The sequence below is a fragment of the Pteropus vampyrus genome, unplaced genomic scaffold (assembly GCF_000151845.1).
Source record: "Pteropus vampyrus isolate Shadow unplaced genomic scaffold, Pvam_2.0 Scaffold222, whole genome shotgun sequence".
NCBI lineage: Eukaryota > Metazoa > Chordata > Mammalia > Chiroptera > Pteropodidae > Pteropus > Pteropus vampyrus.
Genome location: NW_011889003.1, coordinates 1801869 through 1819837, shown reverse-complemented (window position 1 = coordinate 1819837; position 17969 = coordinate 1801869). Strand labels below are relative to the sequence as shown.

Genomic DNA, 17969 nt, shown 5'->3' with positions numbered 1-17969 from the left:
TAAAAATAGTCACAAGGATGTAAGTACAGCATAGGGAATATAGCCAATAATATTATAATAACTATGTGTGGCATCAGATGGATATTAGACTTACCAGGGCAATCACTTCGTAAGGTATATAAACGTCTAATCATTGCTGTACACCTGAAGCTACTATAATATATGTCAACTGTAGTTCAGAAATAAATTTAAAGAAATGGTTAAGATAATAAAAAAGGACAATGGACATGAAAGTGCCTTGTAAACTGAAGAGTCATCTCGATGTTGATGATATCATAATCATCATTACTAAAATAATCTTAATTTTCATTCTAAATGGGAAAATTCATCTATGCCCCTTTTATTTTTCCTCTCATTTATCTTCTTGTTATTTTTACCCTCCTTTTTAACTTGTCAGGCTACATATGTTGGCATTTCCCAACAAGAAATACTGGTTCTGTAAAATGTTAATAGGCTTGAATGATATAAATATCCTCTGTCAAATAAGTTTGGAAAACTGTGTATTAAATGTTATTAAGTAGATTTCACAAGTACAGGATTTTTCACATATAGGAATGACAATATGCTTCTTTGTAAAAATTATATAAAAGAGAAATAGCGGAGGGGAGAGGGAGGAGAGAGGTGAGGGAGAGAGATAAGACAGATCTGAGGAGGTTCTGCTGTTTCGGACCCCAGCTGAGGCCCCAGATTTAGAGGAGCAGAGAGATACAAGCAGTCCCCACTGTTCCCTGTTCAAGTATGACCCGCAGATACTGTAAACGGTATTAAATGGTTGTTTTTTGCTTCTCTATTTTGGGGTGATTCATAGTAACTGATATATGCACTCTACATGATTATCTTTTTAAACCCTCACAATAACTATTTGAGCCAGATAATTTTATTCATTTTGCAGTTGAGGAAAGTAAAACCGAGGTTAAAATAACTTGCCCACGGTCACATCATTATGATATAATAGAGCCAGGATTAAAAATCCACGTAGTCTGCCTCCAAAATCCACATTCTTAAGTCCTGTGCTAAAAATAAATTCTGTGGGATTACTATTCTACAGAATTGATCCTATTCTTAACTCAGAGAACACGTAATCCAAATCAGCCTTTAATTATTTGTAATATTAAAAATGATTCTTAATTAAGTAATTACTTTGCAATAGATTTTAAGCAATTTTAAGAGGCATCTAAGAATGGCTATAAATAAAATTAATCTAATGCCAGTAAGCAGGAATAAAAACTATTAGCAAGTCTATTATTTGTGTTTTAGTAAATATCCCTCTTATCAATTAGAACATATCAATTTAATCTGAACCAAGGTAACCTAAACCTCTAGAATAAGGAAAATAGGTCCATGAGAATGTGCTTTCATAAGTATATCTGAAATCTACTTATTGTTTTCAAGTCGTTTTTTATAATAGTTCTATTTTTTACTCAATAACTTCATTTGTTTTCTATAGTACTATTTAGTGCACTCTGAGTTTTATAACCGAAGCAAAAAAATTTTCTTATGCTAAGACATAACTGCCATACATCATACAATCTTAAAGCAAAAAAGAAATCTTAAAACCGTGTTTTATACATCAATCATTCAAAAAATATTTGTTGAGAGCCTACCACGTGCTAGGTCTCAACCTAACTTCTGGGCTACAAGAATGAATGACACAGATTAGATCCCTCCCTTCATATAGTCTGAGAGGAAAGAAAGACAATTAAGAAGCTCATTCCCTTCGATATTCTAATCTAAATAACTCTCCTAACACACAGGCCTCCTAACTGTTCTGCATCCATCTTTGCCCCTCTTAAGTCTATGTTAACATAAAATCAAGAGAGATTCTCAAAAGGTAAAGCAAATGAAGTTATTTATTATTCAAAACCTTCCAATGACTCATCTCACTCAGAATGAAAGCCAAAGTTCTTGCAGTGACTTACAAAGTCCTACATGATCTGGCTTCTTGCTACTTTTTGACCTTATCAAATTTATCTGTTTTTGTTTTCTTTTGTTTTGTTAACTGTTGTAGCCTCTGAAACACAAAGTAGTGCCTAGAACATAAATATTAACTGGTTAATTGATTAATTAAAATATTATCTAGTCTTTTTCACACTTCTTTATGCAATAGAGCCTTTTCCCTAAGAGCGTCCACAAATATAAAACTGGTTAAGAACAAAGATTGATTGGAAAAAAGTGGAAGATCCAGATGCTCACCCATTTGAATATGCCTTCATATCCTCTTCAGCAGTTCCTGAAACATTACCACAAAAAATCTGGTGCTCCATTTAGTACACTTTTTAAAATATTGAACTTATTTTTCTCATTTTCAAGAGGAAAATTGAAGCCCAGAAAATTAAATAACCTTCCTAAGATTACAACGAGGGTCATTGGCCGAGCCTGGAACAGAACCTTGTATATGTATTTTCAATCTATCACACTTTCTAAGATACCACACTGCCTCTCTATTTAAAAAACGATAATTAATAAATCTATCGACCACACTGGTTCCTTAATGGCTTAAAAACTTCTTAAGAAAAGGGAATGTGTCCTTTTCATCTTTGTATATGCACACCTACTCTCAGTGCCAAGGAGTGTGTGGTGAATAATAAGTATTCCATAAAAATTGTTCCTACTGACATAATGCTTATATCCCACTGTGTAGAATGACCACCTATACCCATCCCATACCTGCCTTGTATTTAACTATTTTAATATCCATCCCCATTGTGTTGCTCTTGTTTACTGATATGCTTATCTCCCAAGCAGGATCTCTCTGAACTCATTTTACACAATGCGCTTAGCACACATCAGGTGCACAATAGGTATATAATAAAATTTTTTCTATCTTGAATTAAATTAAATTTTACTAAACAGAATTTGAAAATAGAAGTTGAAAAAATATTGGTTTTACAATGCTATGTTTCACTGAGGGTTAAATAGAAATATTTTTCTTTTAACAACACTGTATATTCTGTCAGTTAAACTAGATTCTTATCAAACTCATATTTGAAACCTGTTATTTCTCTTTAGTGGCTTCCTGCATTATTGATTAATTCTAATTTTCCTTTCTCTTCTGCTCATCTTTACTTGGCATTTACAAATTTAAATATTAATCATTTAATTTGAGTCTTCATTCTTACAAATATTTTCAAAATCATATTCATATAATTTTTAACTACTGGAAACCATTACAAAATAGAATAAAAGTCCAAAAAAACCTTAAAATGGGTGAAAAAGGTAAAGGTATTAAAAACTACAAATTGCCAGTTATAAACAGTCATGGGGATATAAAGTGCAGCATAGGAAATATAGTCAATAATAGTGTAATAAGTACGTATAGTATCAGAAGGACACTAGACTTATGGGGGTGATCATTTTATAAGTTATATAAATGTCTAAACACTGTTTTGTACACTTGAAATTATATATATATGTATATATATATATAACATAATATTCTATGTCAATATTTATGTCATTGAAAATTTAAAAAGAATTTTAACCTAATATAAAAAATATATTAAAAAATAAATTGTTAAGTATGGTTTTCTAAATCAACATTATTGTCTTATGAAAATATGAATGATGAATTTTAGTGGACTCTAATATCTATAATTCATAGAATTAAAGTTATATAATTTTTTTTCCTGAACAAATTAAAAAATTTTCAACAGCTAATGCAGTCAAGGCTATTATTTATGTGAATTCAAACATAAATGGTGACATTATATACTTTCAATTAGTTAATCTAATTAAAATGACGTGAAGTAATCAAGCTGATGTGAAATGTCTTGCATCATGAGGAAATTCACATGTAAATTTAAAATTTAAATATAATCTTAATTTCATATAAAGTCTACCAAAAAGAAATTTGCATGGGGTAGGGCTGGAGGGGAATGAGTATTAGGTTGTATAGCTATTATTCCTTTTGGCTATCGTTCTCAAATAGCCTAGTGTTAAACAAAAATTACCTACATTACCCCTTCTAATTTTCTAGTATTAGAAGTGTTTAATTAATAGAACCTTTTCTTCAATATGTGGTTTATACAAAATATTTCAAATGAGGGCTGGATTAAAATAAAAGGATCCACAATTTAATAGCATACCTGAACTATAATAAATCTTGATAGAGGGCACCATACAAAAATGCCAGGTTCATGAAATGAAGATAGACAACAGAGAAGCAAAAGAGGAAGAGAGAAGGAGGACAGGAAGGCAACAGTGGTAGGCATAGAAATAACAAAGAAAAAGAGAGCAGAGAGGGAGACAGAGAGCCAGAGTACGGTGGGGGCCATCTAGAAATTACAATTATTTAACCAATTCAGAAACAGGGTGATAAAGAAAAGAAAGTTCAACAAGAACTTTTTCAAAATGTTGTCGAAACACCCTATCTATGTTTGAAAATACTTGCCTGGCTTATAATTCAAAATTAAGACTATCTTTTTTAAAGATGGTATACTTTTTCAGCACAGATAAATGTAGTCCAATATGGCAGTTTGGTAATACCAGCATTACAAATGCATTCGAGTTTCTAATAAATAAACAAAAAAAGGAAATTTTTTATTCCACTTACCTAAAAAAGCATTTGTTATTTTACATAATTTTTACAAACTAATATTTGAATCGAAAATCTTAATTCATATTTGTTGTTTACCTTTTGGAGATGGAAAGTTTTATTTTGAAAGCTTAATTTCGTGATAATGTCTATTTCATGATATAATGAAATCCCTCCTTTGTAAAGAGTAGCATTACATATGACAGAAAATAAAGAAAAAACAAATAGGTGAGTGCTTGTTATACTGTGATATCAACATTTAAAAAAATGTTTTGCACCATCACTTATGCACCTGTTGAAAGTTTTCTAAAAGAACAAAATACTGTCCTATTAGATTCCATATCAATGTTAATCTTGGAATGTCCTGAAAAGGCATGTGTTAAATGCTCATTGACAAGTTGTAAAAGATCCTGAAAAGTTACGTGATCTGGATAAGCCACGTATATCAAAAGATGATAAATCAATGACGAGCTTGATTTTATCTGAATTTTAATGCAAACATAAGAGAAGATGAAACATAAACCATAAAAAATTCAACACCTTGAAATATGATGAAGCTGTGGAAAAATGTTATGGAAAATGAATGTTGTTATAAAGTAAATAGAGTATTTTTACAATTTTTACAATTTTTAAAATTTTTACAATTTTAGGCATTAAGCATGATGTACTTGATGCATAAGATTATATTTACAAATTTTTTTTGATACGTACTCTGAAAGTACACAGGAGAGAAAATGCTCACTACAAATAGAATACAGTAAGATAATCTAATCAACAGTTTCCTTTTTTCATTTTTATTATATAAACATTATAGCTATACTAATGAAATTCTACATTAATTATTTCCTACAAACTACTGCCCCAACAAATAAAACTTCTAACTGACCTTTATTTCTTTCTAGTTCTATATGCACATGTCATTTTAACATAGCAGATTTAACATTCAATTGAGTTTCTAAAAAGTTTACATTGTATCTTGGACAATTTTTCTTATTACCATAGTTTCCATAATTATCAAAATTTCAAATAAATATCTGTGGTATGGTGATTGTTTAGCAACCAGTTTTCGGTAGGGGAGCGTGAAACAGGCACTGTTTTGTAACATTTGTCTATTTCCATGGTATAAATATTTCCACTTAAGCCAGTTTTGAGCTACCAACACTATGTCATTGAATGTGGACTTGGGAAGCAATGCACACCATAGGTTCTCAGACGCCGATGCAATCCAGTTTCAGCACACTATTTTTTAACATCTGAGATGTTTTCAGTTTTGTAACCTTTACAATGAATATCTTCGGCAGGCACAATTGGTTGTCTACCCAACAGCCATTTCCTATCTCCTTAGAATTGTGAACTCTAAGACAATCTTGATCATTCTAACTCCATTGCCAGTGAATAGTTAAGAGCTGTCATGAAAAGTAATTACAGCAAAAAGAAAAAAAAAAGTTTACAGAGGAGGCTTCTATTCTTCTATTCTAGAAAATTTTCCCCTCGATTTCAAATCAGATCAAGTAAAGGACGCTTCGAATAGTTATATCCCTCTTGAAAGGGGACAATTATGAGAACAAAATCTTAGTGGATGTGTTGTGTACTACCCACATGAACCCTTAAGAACTGTGCTCATTCTTCAAGCTGCCCCAAATGTTGCATCCTCACTGCTTATAGCTGAGTTCTTCACCCAAGAAATGTACTCGGGTCAAGAGTTTCCTTAACCAAAGTTATGCTCCCTTCCCAGGGGACAGCCATATCCAGCCCTCCTGTCTCACTGCCTCAATTAGGACATCTCTGAATATACAGCTGAGATTCTGTGGGTTTAGTGAATGCACCTGTTCACAATTTAACTTCTTCCAGTCGTCCTGCCCTTATACTCTTTAGAAGTGTTGTTAGCAAGTTATTAAGTTGTTTGAGTGGTAATTACAGCAGTCTCCAAATTGATAAATTTGGTATTTGTAAAAACTAACATTCTTTATAAAAAAAACAAAACAAACAAACAAACAAAAAAAAACCTAACATTTTTTGGCCTGTGGGATTAAGAACTACCATAACGTGGAAAAGTCAAGGGAAAGGCTCTGAAGATGCCCTCCCCACAGGCAAAGCATAAATAAAAACTAAGGATATAAAAATGATGGTCCACATTATAACCCCATTTTAATTCACCAGTCTAGCCTCTAAAAAAGACAGATGCATCTAAACATTCTAGAAAATGACAGTGGGCTACTATAAATTCATCTGACTAGCAGCCCTACTTGAAGTTGCTATGGCAATGGGGTATGCTTCCTAGAGACAATTAATATGGACTCAAGTATATGATATACAGCCACTGAACTGGCAAATATATTTTTTTCCATCTCTATTAAGGACTAGAATCATTCTTATACACCTGAGATGGACAAGAGTACATACTGACTGTCTTCCCCTGGATTATGATAACTCGCCTGCCCTCTTTCATAATATAGTCCCAAAAGACCAAGGCCATAGGGAGAGTCTACAGAACATCATCTTGGTTTATTGTGTCAGTGAGAAAGAAGTGGCAATTATACTGGAGGCTTTGTTTAGACACATCTTCTCCAGAGAGTAGAAGATAAATCCTACAAAAATTCAGAGACACATACCATTAGAGAAATATTTAGAGAGCTATGCTCATGGGCATGGTAAATCATCCCTACAAGGCAAAGGAAAATTATTACATCTTCATCTACCCAAATGAGAAAGCAGCACAATGCCCGGTAGGCAGCCTCTTGATTCTGAAGGCAACATGTCCCACACTGGGGAGTACTACTCTGACTCATTTACCAAGAATTACAGAGGGTTAGTTTGAAATAGAACCCAGAGTAAGAAGAAAATCTAAATCAAGTTCAGGCTGAACTTCAAGCTGCCAGCCACTTGGTCATATGATGCAACAGACTGTATGGCATTAGAAGCATCAATGCTGGGAAAAGATACCATGTGAAATTTATGGCAAGCCTCAATAGGAGAATCACAATGCACACTCAAGTTTCTGAATCAGGACCATACAATCTGCAGTGGAGAATTATATTACTATTCGAAAAAATGCACCTAGTATGCGCCTAGCGTACTGATAAGATAGCATACTGATCAAGATCTGATCATGAGTCATCAAGTAACCAAACAGCCAGAATTGCCCAACATAAGCTAGGGTCTCTTAGGCTTAACAAATTGAAAGGCTGGACAAGCCAAACAATAATCAGCTGTAAGTCAGAAGTTGTGCATCCATGTTTAAACATAAATAGGGCTAGAGGATATAAGTAAATGGCAAATGCAGGTAGCCCAGACATATACATCATCTACTACTATTGCACAAGCATCTCTCCCTCAGCTCACATCTATGGCCACATTCAGGTCATCGTGACTACCTGGCAAAGAGGAGGAAAGTCATTCCTGGTTCAGAGGTAAGTCAGCTCAATATATGTGTACCAGTCAAAAGTAGACTGCTACTACACCACAGTCTACTGAAAGACATCAGTGAGGAAAATTCTCTCAATATACAGGGCTTTAGATGGTATACCTGATCATTCACTTTGTATAGAAAAAAAGGTTCCATGGGTAAGAAGTGCCTATACGGACACATAGGCTTGGGCAAATTGCTTGGCTAATTAGTCAGAGGCCTAGAAGGAAAAAAAAAAATTGAAAGATTGTAGAAAAAGATATCTAAAGAAGAGGATTGTTAATAAATCCATGAGAACGAGAAGGAAAAAGGATCTATGTGTCACACATTGAAGTCCTTTTGGTAGCTGGACTCCAAGAATGGTCCCTCAGTGAATTTGTCTCCTAGTGTTTGTGCCCTTTTGTATACCTCTACCTTGTACGTAACCAATCGAACATGACAGGAATGATGCTGCGTGACTTCAAAGTTAGCTCAAAGTTAGTGGTGTTTTGAAACTCTATTTTGTGAGAACCGGGACGCCATATAAAAAGTCTTACTAACTAGAAACTGCTTTATTGGAGAGGCTAACTAAATGTAGGTGCCTTGGTTTAGAACCCCAGCTGAGCAGTCTTTAAGCCTGCCAAGATGTCAGATAAGCAAGAGAAGGCATCTTGAACCCTCCAGAATGGCCCATTTTACCAGTTAAATTCTACCAATTAACATCAATAACACTATATGAAGAAGAAAAACTGCCCAGCTGAACACTGCCTGAATTCCGGATTCACAAAATCATGATAAAGGGAGGGACTTCTGGCTTAGTAGCATGAAGTATCAACTAGTTCTCTTCACAAAAATCAAGTACAAGTCTGGATGAAACTGTCAAAAACAATTTCATAATTGTGTAAATCAAACAGTCACATAAAAATTTGAGAAAACCTGCTAAAGTTTCAGATAAAAACAACAGAAGTCTGTTACCTTCTTTCCCTGGGGTTGCTCCCATAACCTGCTCTGACACAGTACATACAAAAAAAAGTGGTCTACAGAAAGGATCAATAATTTAAGCAGTGCAGGGATAGCTGAGAAAATCAGCAGCTTTGCTACTTGATTTGTGGTGGTGGTGAAAACCCATGGCTTTCAGCAAGAAGAGGTAAACTCAGTAGGAAACAAGGATAGAAACCAGCAGATTGATAACCTAAGATTGCAGTCCCACATAGGGCGAATGACAGACCAGCCAGAAATTTAACAGGGAGACCTCGGAAATGTGAGACTCACAGAAAAAAGTTAGGTAAATTTTCCATACATATAAGGCTGTCTAGGAAACTATATCATGTTCGGGAGAAATCAGGAGAGAGCATGGTAGAAAGTAAAACTCAAGAATGACTTGAGAACTGGCTGACCTTTGAGTGTATCCCCACGCTACACAGAATACTGGCAGAGGGTGGAAGCCTTACAAGCTCAAAATATTTGAGCACAAATATTTGGCTGACAATTAGGTTATGCAGACACAGAAGTGACCCATAGGAAGGCAGAGATATATATTTGAATAAAACAAATTCAGCAGAGGTACCAGTCTACACTTTAAGTTCAGGTAAGATATTAAAAAAGAAAAAGAAAAAGAAAAAAGGAAAAGGAAAAGAAAAGAAAAAATAAAGACAAGACAACTCTCAGGAAAATAAATAAGAAACCAGAGATATTACAATATATCATCTAAAACGTCTGGTTTTCAACCAAGAAACTATGAGACATGCAAAGAAAGATGAAAATGTGACCCATAACCAGGAAAAAAGTTAGTCTAAGAAACTTGTCTAGTAAACCTAGATGTTGGATTTAGTAGCTATTATACAATTTTTAAAGCAGTTATTATAAATATGTTCAAAAAATGAAGAAAACCATGTCAAAGAACTATAGAAAAAGATGATGACAATGACAATAACCTGAGACTCTCAATAGAGAAATAACTGTAAACAAAGAAATGACAATTCTAGAGTTGAAAAATACAATAGCCAAAATATTCACTACATGTATTCAACAGCAAATTTGACATGGAAGATGAAACAATTAGTGTACTCTAACAGAGAGCAATAGAAATCATCCACTTGGAAGAAGAGAGAGAAAAAAATACAGGAAAGAAAATGAAAAGAACCTCAGAGACATGTGAGAAAAATATCAAGTACATGAACAGATAAGTAATGGGAGAAAAAGTAGTTAAAGAAATAACGGCTACAAACTTCCCAAATTAGGGAAAAAACATTAATCTACAGATCGAAGAAACTCAATAATCCCTAAGATATGTACAAGAGACCTAAACCTAGATATATAATAGTCAAGCTTTTGAAATCCAAAGACAATGAGAATATATTGAGAAAAGCAAAAGATAAGACTTATCTCTAAAAAAAAAAAAAAAATGGAATGTCATATACAAAGTGCTGAAAGAGAAAAAAAAAACCTGTCAACCAAAAATTCTATATCCAAAGACATTATCCTCTGAAAATAAAGGTGAAGTAAAAAAATTTGCCAGATTAAAACAAAATAAAACAAAACTAAGACATGTCTTTTACGCCACAAGATCCAAGTACTTAGCTTAGTGGCTAGAACTGGCTCCTTAAATTTGCAGAATCAAATAAACAAAAAGGTATCATTAGGGGTGGCTCCATAGTGTAGTGGTTAGCACATCTGCTTTGCACATAGAAGGTCCTGGGTTCACGCCCCAGGTGAAGCCATGGACTATACCCCAGGTGCACCAGGCCTCCTGAGTACGCCGGGGGTGCGAGGCCATGGAGGTGCCAGGCCCCGGTTGCACACCCGGAGCATGTGGGAGGGGATGACCCGCCTCCAGAGATCCAGTTCTTAAGGGGAAATGGCAACATCCGCGGGTCAAGGGTGGAAGTGCGGGGGGCGGGGGCGTTAAAGAGGGGGAAAACCCAGTATAATTAATTGTCATTTATAACATTATTTCTTTGGGAAAACACATCTAAAGTTCAATTAGAAACATATATTTCCTGTTTCCTCAGTAAAATTTGCAGAGTTGCCCCCTTCTACTATCTCATGAACAGGATGAGATACAAATTCTAGGTTAATCAAACCCTAGGGACCCTTAATTAGAAAGCAAAGGTCAGTAGTCCCATGAGAAATAATTTCTTTCTTTAAAAAATTCCCAACATGTACAGAGCAGGATGTGCTGAGATAAAGAGGCTTCGATCATCCATAAGAATTTACAACTTGATCAGCTGGTTATTTCAACACGCTATACATGTGTGCACAGATACCCACGCACTCACACTTTTGAATACGTATACTCTTTTGTAAAATATAATTACGTCTAAAATGAATTTGGTTTGAAGAGACTGCAAGTTATTCCATTCATACTTAGGTATTCTTAACCCAGAATTTTAACATCCTTTTATTCCCTTCTAGTTAATTTCTGTTTTTGATGTCCTTCATCTCACACTTAGTGTAACTTGGTTTTATTGTCTTGGTCATTCATTAAAGTTCACAATTTTCATAGATCCTACTATTTTATTTAATATTCCATTCCACAAATTAATTAATATAACCTATGCTTGAACTTTACTATGTCAGGCTCACTTTATTTGCTCCTGAAAGGGTTCTTAACCAAGCTAAGCCCTACAAAAAGAGGCAAATAGGCAGTTCCAGGGACAATGGAGTTATGGATGGCGATAATTTGAGCTGCCCTTCTGCTTTGAAACACATCTCCCCACATCCCCAATATTTCCTCAAAAAGTTCTTCTCATAGATACATACTAGAAAGGAAAACAGAGTGCTTCTAGCATAAGCTAAAAAAAAAAGTGAAGCCCGTTCCATGTATAGTTTTCTTGGACGAGTCAGCTAGCATAAACGCAGTCAAGTTTACAGCACAAGTTCTTACCTGTGATACACAAAGTTGCAATTCTAGGGTGATAGAAACGCCTTTGTATTTCATGTTTCATACTCTAGTACTATAGATTATTGATATTTAATATATTTTAGTTGAATGAAATAAAAATAAATCACTTTTTGTTTTTGATGTCCCCCAATGAATCTACAGTATACTTCTTAAAATTTTAAATTAACCTTATACCCAACTTTTCCGTTATTTCACTGGTTTTTTAATTAGAACATAGTAGGCTTGTATAGCATTTATATCATCATTAGGGTATTTGTTCTGATATGCCACTTATCAATTAATAACAATACTTTTCTATCCACTGAACATATTTCATCATCAAAATTTTTAAAGCTATACAAAATATCGATATCTAGGCATCTTCTACTGAATTCTAATTCTACTCAACAGAAACTTCATTCTAAGTTAAAAGTTAACATTTTGTATATTCTAAACTCACTTCAGCATCTGATCTATAATTTAACTTTGTTTTTTAACTTTTCATTCACTAGCTAAGCACCCTTTCAAATATCCCACAAACTGAAATCTATTAAGATTTTTTCTTAATACCTACTTGGTAGTTTTCTTGAGTACTTAGTTTTCCTTTAAAAATAATCCTTTTTCTTTAGGTAAATGCTTAACATAGTGTTTCATCCATGATTAACAAGAAAAGATTTTGCAAAAGGAAAGAATTCCCATCCTAAACATTTTATGTACTGTAATTTATCAGGAAACCAAAAAATTCTCCTTTACTTCTATTTGCAAATCTACCTTCTAGCTATGCACTTTACAAATGAACTTCAGTTAATTTAGCTTCTTAATCTGCTTACATTTATGTTATATAATTTTAAGTCTAAAATCAGCTTCATAATATGTATTTGCGACTTGATTTTTCATCCTATGAAAACTATCCTGTTTTTAGAAAAGACATCATGAAATAATTTCATAGTGCTGCCTAATATAGCAACAGAGTAATTACTTATATCCGTGTAAATTTTATGCAATTAAGTTCTTCTTATTCCATAGTGAAACTCTAAGACCATGCTATAATTGGAATAATTATTTAGCATAAAATTATTTTATCAATGGATGGAGTGAATATACAAGAAGGTAATCAATCTTTGATTTTTAAAATTTTTCACTTGAGAAAGTCTCAGTAATAAAATAGCTAATTGAAAAACTTGAAAATATTCTCATTATTACAAGAATTTTTTAGTCTACCTGGTTCAGAATTCCTTACATGTTGAAATGATCTTAAATACCATAAGTCAACATTTTCCTCAAATTCGTATATCGTCTATCATTTCAGTAGCCTATTTTCTTTATAATGTATACGGTATATTAATTACTTAAAAAGGAAGAAAGTTTCCCCTGGAAGACTGGGGCAACTAAAACTCTCCACCATTGATTTTAGTGCTTAAAAAAGATCAAACTGGATATCTTTTGTGCAGTTGCACAAATGGCTGACAACATGACTATGTAATTAAAGTGGAAAAAATACATTGCATTATAATATGAAGATTAAAATATATCAAATTTTAAAAAGTATAGTGTCTACCATACATCAATTAGCCACTAGACATCAACTCCGGACCTTTACCCAGGTCTAGAAGATGATCAGGGAGGCAGGGAACACTAGTATTATGTGAGTCACAAAATTCTAATATAAGAGAGAAGCTTTAAAATATTTTTGGCCATGATCTACAGGAATAAATATTTTATATTGTGAGCCTATAGAGTATACACACGACACTAAAAAAATGTTTTATAGTAATTACCCTTACTTGGTACACTTCACTCTGATGTTTTCTATTCTATCCTATTCTAGTTTCCCTCTTTTTTATAATACTGAGTATGACTTACAATTGCTTCTGAAAGTGAGGAAGGAAAGAGAATAAGTGAAGGGGTTAGGGACAGAGGGTGGGGAGTGGTGATGGAGGACTTTGCCTCACAAGAGATATTTGGCAATGTCTAGAAATATTTTGGGTTGTCGTAACTGGCAATGAGGAGGCTACTTTCATCTAATAGGTAGGGGCCAAAGGTGCTGCTAAACATCTTAACACAAGACGGTCCCATAAAACACTTATTCAGCTGCAAATGCAAACAGTGCTGAGACTGAGAAACCTGCTCTAGATTATTTAATAAGGAAATCATAGATAAAATTATAAAGCCAATAGTTCTTTTTAAAGCTTATAAAAATATATTTTAAACTTTGGGAGAGATGTCCAACATTTAAACAGAGACACTATGAACTTAGCAATCGAAGACTTATCTCCTTCCATAACATAAAGGTAAAAAAAGAAAAAAATTGTAATTTTCTAACCCAATACAATATATGGGGAACAAATCAATATAGCATGTGAAAAGCAAACTATACCATAATAAGTGAAGAAATTAGTATTACAAAACATACGAATCACACAAATCAGTGATGACCAATGCTGCTCTCTTCTGAAATTCTATAGTACCTATAGTATGATGGGATTATATTGCTATTTATTTTAGACTCTCAATTTCTTGAGAGTAAAAACAATGTCTTATTCATCTCCATATTTTCCTCTAGTTCCAATCTAACAGCTTGCAAAAAATAGGCACTAAATGAGTATTGGCAGAAAAAGGAGTAAATATGTGTCTGGTATTTAGTGAGACATTGGATTACGTCTCAAAATTATATTGGACCAAGTTAAAAAGTATTTTCTTAGCCTGGAAATACAAGCCTAGTTCAGCATGAAGCAGATCCTGGAAGAGGTAAAACCAACACAGGTGAATTTTATTATTTAATGATCAGAAAAGATCCTGATATGTAGTAGAAGCTATAATATGACATATAACATGACATATAAGGGCCTACAAAGAATCCTGCAATGATAATGTTGCCTGGTGCTATTAACACTTTAGATTACTTGATCCAAACCTGCAATGAAAAGGGACAGGAAAGTAAAGACAGTGAGAAAGATGACTCAGTTATAAAACACACTCTTTGGCGTTATTTAGCTAGGGATGACTACTTGTTAAAAGTTGGCTGATTCTCATAAGAATGATGTATCCACATATAAATACACAGGAAAAAATGCCACTAATAAATTTTCTGGAATTATTAGAAAGAATTTTCGAACAATTAATTACCAAGGATGGCTATGTATCACGATGTTAGGTATCTTTAAAAGTAGCTTATTCCCAAATCAGACTAACACTTTTCCCACAAATAATAAAAAATACTATCCTAATGATGAAAAGTCAAGATATGACACAATTTAATTTCTTCCTCATATTATTCCAGTCTCTGAACAGCTACTTCTTCTCATTGAATTAGGAATAATATCCCTCCCTATTAGGGATAATATCAAATAGGAAAAGGTTATTTTATTTAGGTTTCTTCCTCCAGAGATAAATTAAAATACGATTGTCCACTGGAAATAGTGTTGGCAAAAACCATACTCTGTGAAACAAATTAATTGATAGATGAGGAGGCTCATTTTTAAGAATATCTACTAACAGCTCAAGTTAGGGGAAAATACAGATGTGAGTGACCTGTACTTTCTTTCCATATTTGATAAATATTTTAGTTCTGCTAAAGAGTATTGAAAAGATTTTAATTTAGCCCATATATAGCTTTTTATTTATGTGAGATTTTTATACATGTTTACTTCAAAATCTTGAAACAAAGTATAAGCCCTTAGAAGGATACCACATATAAAAAGCTTTCAAGTATTAGACTGATGCACATCTGGTTTGGAGGTAGTGGAGGTTACATCTTTATGTGGAAAAAGTGAAGGCCATTACTTTAGCAAAGAATAATAAAAGTATATAACAGAGTCTAAATCAAACCACTAAGAATAACAAAACTATCTTTTTCTTATCTTGTAGTATCGGAATACACTCAGGAAGTATCAAAACTGAGCAAACTGAAGATTATTAAATATAGTTAAGAAAGTATAGCATCTGGGAAATATCTATATGCTCTATGATATAATTAAGATCTACAGTTTCTCTTTATAGATCATTATATTTTAATAAATACAATTTTCTTATTATTTGTAACTTAAGTGCAACTTGTATGAAATGAAGCTAACTTGACTTTTTCCCCCATTGTTAGCTGCATTTTCCCCAAGCCCATTTGTTGAATAATAATTTATCTCTACCCCTTGGTTTGTGGTCATTTCTGTTTTTGTCCTTTGTTCGTTTCTACATGTCACTTTGGGAAAGAATTATTTTGAGCTGAAAGCAACTGAGATGATGCAGATACAAGAAAATTTCTGCCCTCCTTGTTTGCCTAAAAGCTGGACATACATTGGCAAAGGTGACCCCTCCCCTCTCTATCAGGATGGACAGAAGTTAACCACTGGAGAGAACTCTGGACTCTTATAAGCACCAAAGGAACATATGTAACAAATCATGCTAAAACTAGCCCTTTTCTTCCATTAGTTTCCACAATCCGTCACCCCTAGAAGCTCAGAGACCTTTTCCTTTGTCTTGTCGTCTCTCTAAAAATATATTGTTCTTTTGTTAAGATGCTATGCCCAAATTCTAACCATCCCTGTGAGTTTCTTACAGCTGAGTGCTCCCACATGTATGCACAATGTACATAATAAGAAATTTGTTTTTCCCTTGTTAATCTTTCTTTTGTCAAATTTACAGGGCCCCAGCCAATGAACCTAAGACACGTCAAAGAAAAAAAGAGTTAAAGTTTTCCTCCTCTATATCTTCTAGATTAACTTTAGATTTAGAAATCGGATGAACCAATTGGGATTATGACTACGTTATTAACTTTGAGATGATTTAAAAGGAACACATATCCTTATGGTATTTAGCCTTCCCAATTCAGAACATGAAATGAATCTCTACTCACAATTTCCTCTGTGTTACTCAGGAGAGTTTTGTAGCTTTCTTCACATAGGCCTTCCTCATTTTTATTAATTATTTTTAAATCACATTTTCTGGTTTCTGGTTTCTGCTTTTCATTTCTGTTTCCTAACAAATTACTTTTTTGTACAGTATAAAATGATCTAATATTAATTTCACTCTAGCTGCCTTCTTGAATTCCTTTACTGATTTCCATTAATTCTTAAGAACAAAAAATCAATTATTCCTCAAATAGTGTCAGAAAATTGAAGGGGGTGTGGTACAAAAGATTTATGTTAGATACTCACCTACCTGGAGTATTTTGGCATACACCAAAAAAATTAAAAAATCACAGAAAGATTAAGAAGTTAAAATTTAAAAAAAATAAATAGTAAAAACATGAGAAAATATAAAGTTAAATATTTAACTGATTTGGGGATGAATAAAGAGTTTCTGAAGATAAAAGGAATCGAAAATATGTCACCAAAGATGCAAAGACTTAGCTATATTAAATTCAGTATTTCTAAATGACCAAAGAAAATTTGTTCATAACATAAAGATAAAAAACATCAAAATGGGAAATATATTTGAAACAGAAGACAGTTAAATGGGTAAAATCATAACCACATGAAAATCAATAAGACAAAAACTAATTAATACCCAATATGAACATAGGCAGAAGAAATAAATGGAATAAATAATTCAGAGAAGATACCAAATACTCGTAAACATATAAAAAATTCAGCTTCACAACCAAATTCAAATTAAAATGACAAAGAGATAGCATTTTTTGTGGTTTATTCAACTGCCAAATTTTGGGGGCATCTGGCCTTGAAAGCTCAAGCATATCTGCTTCATGAAAGTATATGAAAGGAATATGGAGTGTTATAGCATTTTGGGAAAGCAGGTGGGTAATCCAAGTTAAAAGCTTTAAAAAAAATCAAAGCACAAATATGTATTTGTGAAATAATCAAAGATATACGCAAAAAAATTATGTATAAAGATAACCATTATAGTATTATTTATACTAACAATTAGAAGCAACTGCAATGCCCCAAATAAAGAAGTAGTTTGTGGTATATCCTTATGACAGTGCAGCCATTTAAAATATATTTCTGAAGATCATCTAATGGTTTGAAAAAAGCTAATGATATCAATTTAAAAAACCAGAACACAAAATTACATATAGTATGATATCAATTTTACAAATATGTAAAATATACATGCATAGGAAATGGGGAAGAAAATAGAACAAAATGTTAATGATGGTTATATTTTGGGAAAAATATTAAGGATAGCTTATATTCCATTCTTTATACTTTGAA

General features: G+C 33.1%; 1 protein-coding gene across 1 annotated transcript in view; it reads right to left on the bottom strand.

Annotated features, from left to right (window-relative positions):
* Positions 1–17969, bottom strand: part of RIMS2 (regulating synaptic membrane exocytosis 2) — a 579688-nt gene that overhangs the window by 289678 nt on the left and 272041 nt on the right. The window lies entirely within an intron of this gene.